The 9,078-nt window shown below is 36.6% G+C and overlaps 1 long non-coding RNA gene across 1 annotated transcript; it reads right to left on the bottom strand.

The window, feature by feature from the left end:
• Nucleotides 1-2,425: 2,425 nt before the first annotated feature.
• LOC308654133 lies at nt 2,426-4,060 on the bottom strand. The gene is made up of 3 exons (XR_014023183.1): nt 3,959-4,060; nt 3,414-3,554; nt 2,426-2,495 (listed from the first exon to the last, which is right to left on the bottom strand). It is a non-coding gene; the product is annotated as an uncharacterized lncRNA (long non-coding RNA).
• Nucleotides 4,061-9,078: the final 5,018 nt, after the last annotated feature.

Raw genomic sequence — 9,078 nt, 5'->3', positions numbered from 1 at the left:
AGCTTCTGTCCAAAGCCCCATGCAACACTTCTCTTTACAGTGAACACAATTAGGGCTAATGGTGAATGAGAAAAGCTGATGGAACTGGGGATGGCAAGGTAGATGAAGAAGACTTGTGGAAAAGCTGTCATTAAATATTTTAAGAATTAAAATGTGGAAAAGAAGTTGCATTTGTTTTTGTTTTTATGGTTCCAAAGGATCTAAAAGGATTACAGGGTGAAAGTTGCCAAGACAGAGATAAAAGGCCTTTCTAACTCCATGGTGTATGGGATCAGGTTGCTTTTGGAAGAAGTAAGATATCCTTCTCTAGAGGTCTTACATAACTGGCAAAGACAGAATAGAAAATTTGCATTAGATGGGTGATGGGTTATCTTTAAAATGTTTCAGCTTTGGAATATGTGTATAAATATGTTTTGAAGACTAGAAAAATTGACCTTGAAGTTCATGCATTTTATTAGAATTTGTACTTTGGCTGTTTTCCTCATAATAGTGAGAACAAACCACCAGCGTGATCTTCCTCAGTATCCTGAGTGTTCAAAAGTGTGAACTTCTGACTTGTTTGCCGTGGTGGTTGTCTGTAGTTGGAGAAACCCAAATGATTGTTCTTAAAAGAAATCTTGTTGCTCTGGTTTCATTAGTTACATGCCCAAGTCCAGTACCTATTGTAGCCACCGAGGGGAAAGAAACTATCTATCTGTGGTTATGCCAAGAGACCAGTCTGGCTGCTCTTCACTGTCTTTTGGAGGTAGAGGCGCTCAGTCATAATGGCAAAGGCAGAAGAGAGAACGTAGGCGCCTGGGACTGCATCCAAACCTCAGGTAGGCAGTAGTGATGCAGGATGTTCCCTTTCAAAACCCAAATGCACTGGGGGAAGCACATAGTTTCAATATATCTCTACAGTAAGGATTTCCTGATTTGTATGCCATCTTGTTTTCAGTTTAGAGTGTACAAATGCAGAAGTTGTGTGAATTGCATACCCCACAACACAGAAGTGTAATAATGAGTGTGGAACTTCAGAAGACAAAAGCAGAGCTTGGAGCAGCTGACCTTGACTCAACAGTGTTACAGTAATGCTGCGCTGAGTCACTGAATCCAAACGATTACTTAAAACACAATGATGATATCTCTTGCCCAGAAGCACTCATGTTACCTCTCAGTCTCAACTAAAGACAAATAATGAAAGGCCAGGAAGCAGTTTCAGATCCAATACTTCAGGAATCTACTGTGGGGGTTCAGAAAGAGGTTATATTATGATGGCCTTGGGTAGGGACAGAGCCTTCTCAGAATCTGAAGGAAAGAATGGTGGCCTCATTCACTCCTTCCCAGAGTGAGGTGGATGTGAGTGTTGTCTGCTTTATATTCTTTTTTTTTCTTTTTTAATTATTATCTTGTTAATGTTTAATTTTTACCAAAGGACTTAGTGTACATATTTTTCAAAGTCAAATAATACAAAGTTTGCCTTATTTGCTCAACAGCTATTTTTCACTCCCGAGTACAATCATTTTCAACTCTTCAGCTCTTGATCCCAGTAATTATCTAGATGTTTCTAATAGAATGCATAGAATGCTATTCCATCATATTTTATGTTTTAGATATTACCTATTAACTATAGAAGATGTACTATAGTTTAGACATGAGGTGTCCCCCAAAAGCTCACATGTGAGACAGTGTAAGGTTTAGAGGTGAAGTGATTGGGTTGTGAGAGCCTGGATCTGCCTTTGGTGTCTATATTTTGTCCTGGTTAAGTAGAACTCTCTTTCTCTGCTTCCTGGTGCCATGGTGCCAGCTGCTTTCCTCTGCCACATCCTCTGCCCTGATGTTCGGCCTCACCTTGAGCCCTGAGGAATGGAGCCAGCCTTCTATGGACTGAGACCTCTGAAACCATAACCTCACAAATAAGCTTTTCCTCTACTAATTGTTCTTGTTATGTCTTTTGGTTGCAATGGTGAAAAAACTAATTAAAGCGAGATGAGATTGTTTTTGTGTCCCTCTTCTCTCTCTCCCTTTCTCTCTCTCTCTCTCTCTCTCTCTCTCTCTCACACACACACACACACACACACACACACACACACATGTTTTTCTAAAAACTTGCAAAATAACTTTATGGTTAAATCTGTATTTAGGGTTTTGATTATTTTGATCTTGTAAATATTTACTGCCAAGTAAATTTCTTGTGTAAACTTTTATTTTTACCATGAATTCACTAACTTTTTTTTTTGGCTTGGCTTTTTCCAAATTCCTGGCTAAGATTTCATCTAATGGCTTTGTATTTTTTATTATTAATATTTTATTTATTTATTTATTTATTTATTTATTTATTTATTTATTTATTTATTTTTCTACACACCTTTCTTCCTGCTTAGGTATGACCTTGGGCTCACCTTTGTTGTCAAAGAGGTCAACTCTTGTGTTCCATCTCTGACTTCCTGGATTTTATGTCTTGATCTTTTTAGATTAATTCTATGTTTTGATGGATCACAATATCCAGCAATTTTCTAAAAAAAAAAGGGGAGGAGGACACAGAAACAAAATCTTTGGACAACCTGGATGTCTAAAAATGTTTTGATTCCATTGTGGCATTTGATTGATATTGATTTAGATTGGAAATAAGTTGTTTGATATTGATTTGGATTTGAAAAGTTGTTCTCTTTTAGGAGAAAGATTCAAAATGATGAGTCCTTGGTTCCTTGACAAAACTGTTCAGTGTAGTTTGGGAAAGAGCAGTCTGAAGGAAAATTTAGGTTCTCTCGTCAGTAGCCTTCTGAGTATCATTAGGACAAAATAAACTTATTCTGTTACTTGGAAATATTAGCTTTATTTGCTGGTGTGCTATTGTCTCACTGGGAATCAGTGTTGCCCATCAATTTGTAGGTAATCTTCAATTTGTTATTTGAAAGAAATAGGCTACATCATGCCATAGTTTTGTGTAACCCGAATGGGAACAGTTGCCCTTCATTTTGGAAAAGAAATGTCCAGGTAGAAAGATTATATGCTTTAGCTCAGAAATTTTTGATTCTCATTCTTCTGTAGATGGTCTATGTGTCTATGTGCTTGAATTTCCTGAACTTGAGTGCTATTTTTATTTTGTTTTATTTATATAGTCTGAGATTTAGTGACCTAATACTAAGGAGATAATATTAAAATTTTCTCGTGTGGTGGATGTGATTTTTAATACTTGAAGAGATTCTTGACACAAATAGCTAGGAACTATTGAACTCTAACTGTCATCTTTTTTTTTCCCCACTCAACAAGTAGAAAAAGAGATCCCAAAGAAGTTCAGTATCATGTTAATATAATATGCATTTAGCACAGCTGGGTCCAGAGTGCTGGTTTCATGACCCCTAGTCATGGAGTCTTACCATGTCAACTTCAGTTAGGGTTATTATTGTGCCTTATTGATCAATATCACTCACCTGTTTTCCCAGGGAAGGTGAAATGAGGGTTATTTGTTCCAAGATTTATTGTATATCATTAAATGCAGCTGAAAAAGGCCTTTGAAATCAGAAATTGTCAAGGGGACAGCATTCATTTTTGTCATTACTTATTCTTCTCACCTGGTCATGAGAAAAATAAAAATATGGATAAATTGATGTGGATTCAAAACTTTACTGTACTATATGACTTGGGTGTACATTGAACTCTCAAGACAGTAAAATACATGTTGGAAAAGAAAATATTCTGTGAAAGCACTTCTGACAAAGAAGACCACTGTCTTTGTTTAATTGATCTCTTTAAGAAAATCAATTAATGTAACCCTGTGGGAGTGGCCTCAATAGTTGATATCCTGTGATCAGAAAACACTGTTTTAATTATTAATTACCTGTAATTTCTTACATGTGTATATTGTTTCATTGTTTACAAAGTGCTTTCACATTTTATTTGAGCCTCAAAGAATCTGGACATTTACAAATTTACAAATGAGAAACTGAGGACAGAGACTTGAATGTACATAACTTACATGGACTAGAAATGGAATGAGAATATTTGCCTTCTGTTTCCAAATTCAGTTCTTTTTCCCATCACAATATGTGACCTCCTAATCATCCTTAGTCATGCTGCCTCTCAAACTCCAATGACAGACACATTTTGGAGGTAGGGGTGGAACTGGAATGGTGTGTGCTGTCCTTGAGGGTTTGCAGCTGTGCCCCATGTGAAGGAAGCATGCTCTGTTAGCCTGCCAGGTGTGACCAGGCTGATGGCATGTGGCTTCAGGACTGGCCAGATACAGGATTCTGGGGATCCTGGCCAGTGCTATCATTCACTGAGAGATCAACTTCACTCATGCTATTTCAGATGGATCTTGATAGTAAATAAGGGCACTAAATACTTTGCAAAGAACTGAGACAGATGGACCAAGAAAGATTTATTAAATTACAACTCTCCTTGAAGGACCCAGCATAATGTGTTTTTTTTGGGGGGGAGGGGGGGTTTGTTTTGTTTTTTGTTAGTTTGCTTGTTTTGGTCAATTATATGGATCTATAAGAGTTTTCTTTAAAATTGCGATGGGTCCAGGTTTTCATCTTTTAGTTTTGTCTAAGAAGTAAATTACATTTTCAGTAGCTTATACAAACAATTGCTTTTCATTAAACTTAACTTTTTGGCTTTGAAAGTTTTATGAAAAGGAAAAAACCAAACCCTCAACTTTTTACTTTGCAAAGAAATCTGCCTTGTTTCTCTCAGGACATGAAAGGCTTTGACTAATGAAGTGCCCATTTCTGCCTTGCTTTAAATGGAGAGGGAAGTTTTCATTCTTTCCCCTGTTCTTGATTTAATGTACATGGGGTTCTCTAAATGCCTTGCTCATGATCAGTGCTTTGTTTTAGACAAGTGTACATTGAAGCAGCTGTAGTGGGAAGCCCATACCAACAGACACAGTCTTCTGAATCTCAATCCTCTTTGGTCCTGGTAGTTGCTGAACAGTAGCCTCTCAACAATGCTCTGGATGCATTACAGACCCAGGCTTCACCAGACCATGAACATGAGAAAGTCCTCTTTAGCAAAGAGCTATTTATAATCTTCTGTGAAAAACATGAAAATCATCCCTCTTGGATCACACTGTGCTGAAGTCCCTGGATAATTCCCCTGCTGTCCCTTTGCACCACTGTAATTGTCTTGAATACTATGCATACTTTAATTGAGGACATTGTTCCAACGAGATGTCTCAGGAACCATCTAAAAGAATAATTAGCATCATGTCCAGCACTTATGGTTTTAAATATTTGACAACCTGCTGTTATCCAATCTCACAATTTTCTTCCATACCAACCTTACAACTATTTCTCTTATATCTAGCCTTAAATACAGTGTTTTTCACCAGTACTTGCATTTGATTTTCTTAGCTTTAATAATTTGAAGGCCTCTTGGGGAGCATTTCCAAGCTTCTTTAGTCCTTAGCATCTTTTCTTCTTTGAGATGCTCTGCTCAACAGCCACCCTTGCTAGTCTCTTGGGTAGAGCTCAGAGGTAATGTGATGGTCACCTAAGAGACTGTCTATGAACCATTGCAAAATTACTAGCCCTCATTAACTGAACAATTTAAAAGTTGTTTTCATTCAAGCACTACTTCATCTATATTGGTATTTTCCAGACATCTGTATCTGTCAAGTCCAGGTATATTTCCTCAGCACTTCACTTGCTGGAGAGATGGGGAGAGGGAAAGCAGCGTGAATAAACAGTTAAAGAATTGACGGGAAATCTTGATGGATACACTGACAATATGCTTTGCAGTTTCCCCCTAGTTCTGATTGTGGTTCTGAATTCTTTGAAGACTAAAGAGAAATTTCTGTATTTGACAACTGAACTAACAGCTCGAGTAGGGGAAAACATGCTGTTGAAACCTGTCAATGAATGTTGCTAACGTATGTTGCATTTTTAGACAGGGAGAAAAAGAAACCTAGCAAGTCCTTGGAAAGACGTGCAAGCTGGCTGACGGGTGTGACAACTCAGCACAACAAGTTAAAGCTCTACTGAGCAGTGGTTGTGTCTGGTGAGACCTGATTGTTCACAGATGACAATTCCGGCTCACTGAGCTGTTTCTTCAGTGTCTGCAATTAATATCAAAGTCAAGTAAGGCTGACTTCCAACAATAAGGTCCGAAATATACTCAGTTAAAACAGCATAAGATTTTAGGTTTCTCTAAGCCAATTGAGCTGTCTAGATAAGTCCTCAGGAATAACACCTTCATGTCACCACTCTAGGATGAATTACATAGAAGAGTTTCAAGGGCTTTCCTGCAGCAAGGTTTGCAGTACAACAGAATGATCCTTGTCACTTGTATGTATTTATCACTCAAAATGGTAGGAACAGCCTCTTTCAGCCAAAGACATTGGATGTTTTAAGATTCTCTAAGAAGATTTTGAGAACAGAACCTCAGAAAGCACACAATCATGGAGCTAATAATGGTTTCAATCAAAAGGAAAGGTGGCTTACATATTTTTGGAATGGGTAAAGAAGAGAGTGCACATGTATGTACATATACATATATACTTTTTGGTTTTTATGCCTATGAGAGTCAAGGGTCTTATAGTCATCAGTAATAAGAAAAATATATATTTATTTTCTAAAAATATTTTTATAGGATATTGCTAAAATATTTTAAAGGTGACTAATATGGAAATATGAATAACAATTTGTATTGAAGATGTAGTTGGTTTCCTACCTTTTATCTCTAACAAAGGGTTCTTTGCAAGCCCTAAAGTATAGATGTGCTCTTGCTTTAGATGGTCAGAATTATTTTGGTGGTTTGTCAAAGTTGGTTACAAAGTTGCATTTATCATCATGTTTCCAATACCTTTGAAACAGTGCTTTAAAAGAAACCAATAAAATTTGAATTAAGTATTCACTTTCTTGTTGTCTAAAAGCTGAATTTATGAATTCTATATCCATGACTATTTATGTATTTATTCAACAAAAATTCCACAAAGATATGAAATTGCTTAAAACAAGACTATGAATAATAAAAATAATAGTATAGAAGTATACAGTTAAGATTAAGTAATTTTAAATAAAGGGAAAACAGTTTGTAAGGAATGATTCAACATGCACACTGAAGTCTGAATCTGAACTTGATCTTGATCATTCTGAGTATGAAGATCTGCACTATGATCGTCTTCATCAGACTGGAGATTGTGTGTGACCAAGATATGCCTGTTTCATGCATTCCTTTGTGGTTGGAGGAGAACCCCATAAACCTTGTATGCTCAAAGAGATAGTGAGAGTGAGATTAGTTTTAAAATTAAGTTTGCATGACACCAATGTCAGCAATTAAAAAATAAAAAAAAAAAAGATTTAGTCTATTTTCTTTATTTTTATCAGCACAAGGCCAAGTCACCTGCTTGATTAATTCTCTTAATGGGATGGTTTTGTTTTCTGTGGATCCATTCTGTGGTGCTTTCATCATTCATAGACTAATGAAAAGGCACAGTCCCTAGGGCATCCTGTTTTTGTCCCCAGGGCCATTTGTTCTTTTGGTGTGTCAGCACAATTGGTTGAAACTCTCACCATTATGAGAAAGTCATCCACTAAGAGCTAAGTCTTAAAGCCAGTTCTCCCAACAATGGCCTTTAGAAAAGGCAGGGCTTTAAGTAGATGCTGATGCTAAGAGTTCAAGTATACTGCTGGTTATCTAGCTGTCTCCTCCTCTATAAGCCTACACAGGCACTACCCTGTACACATGGGCTACAGAGGACAGTGACAGTGATTGTCCCTTTCTACTGCTTGACTTTCATGTAGTGAACAAGGGATTTTATTCTTTTTTCCACCAACGGTGTAATTATGAGTTTCTTTCTTATTAAGAAGAAGTTAAAGCCAGATTCTATATAAATTATAATCACCTCTAGTCGAGGACAGAAGTACATTTTTTCATGAATTAAATAACAACAAAAGCAACAAAAGAAACAAAAGACAAAAAAAATTCACAATTATGAATGTTATAGGAAATAGGTAAGAACTGTGTAGTCAAAAGCTTTGGAGAGTCTCATCTGCTGGTATGGCCCTGTGCTACTCCTTGAAGGAGGGGTACTTGGTGAGTAATGAGCAACAGGTAGGATTCAGGAAGTTAAAGTCGAAGAAGAAAAACATTCATGTTGTGCTGCATAAGGAAATGTAACTCATGGAAATGTAACTCATGGAGAAGCTGGCTATGAGGAAGAACTTGCTCTTCTCCTACTAGAAGCCTTTTCTCATTCTAAGAATGCCTTGATCTTTAGGAACACGTATTTTCCTAGATTACCAATTCCAAGAGGCAGACCATCTTGAAAGGAGGATTTTTAAATACAGTTTTGTAATCCTTCAAGTATAAAGCATTCTCTCAAAAACTGTTTTGCTTAATGACCCTGAATTTAAGTGCATACTGCAGTTTTTGCATCTGTGGGGGCGCTGATGATCACTTCTACTGGGATTGAATATTATAAAATGGTCATTAAGTGAGAATAAGAAGGCTCCCAAGGCTAAGGTTAACATGAACAGTGTGGTGTTGCTTCATTCTGGTTTTTGTTCTCTTCACATGTATAAATGTTTGTAAATAAGTTGAAGAATGGTATTTATATATGGTCTGTGATATATCTATTTCACTCAACCACATGAGAAGGACACTTTTTTCTCCCTAGAGCAGACATAGATCCCTATTTGTTGAAAGTTTTTATTGAAGTATAACATATACATACAAATTGCATCAATCACTAATATCCACTTTGATGCATTTTATAAAGTGAACAAACCTATGTAACGAGCAGAAAGAAATAGAAAACTACCAGCATCTCTGAAATTCCTCTTGTGTCCCCTTTTCCATTTATTAACTGACCACCCTCACAGCAAAGGTAGCTACTGTCCTGCCATCTAACACTGTAGATTGACTTTTCCTTTTGACCTTTATCCAAAATGGAATCATGTGGTATCTTTTGTATCTGGTGTAATTTTGTGGTTTCATATTATGTTTGTGAGATTCACCCATATTCTTGCATGAAGTTGTAACTTCTATTCAACAAAATTTAACATTTAAAAAACAAACAAAAAAAACCCCCACAGAATGGGAGGATATATTTTCAATGAATATACCTGATACATGAATCATATTTAGAAT

The sequence above is a fragment of the Spermophilus citellus genome (genome assembly GCF_964194105.1).
Source record: "Spermophilus citellus genome assembly, chromosome: 8".
NCBI lineage: Eukaryota > Metazoa > Chordata > Mammalia > Rodentia > Sciuridae > Spermophilus > Spermophilus citellus.
Note: the sequence above shows the minus strand (reverse complement) of the source record. Positions and strands in the feature narration are given on the sequence as shown.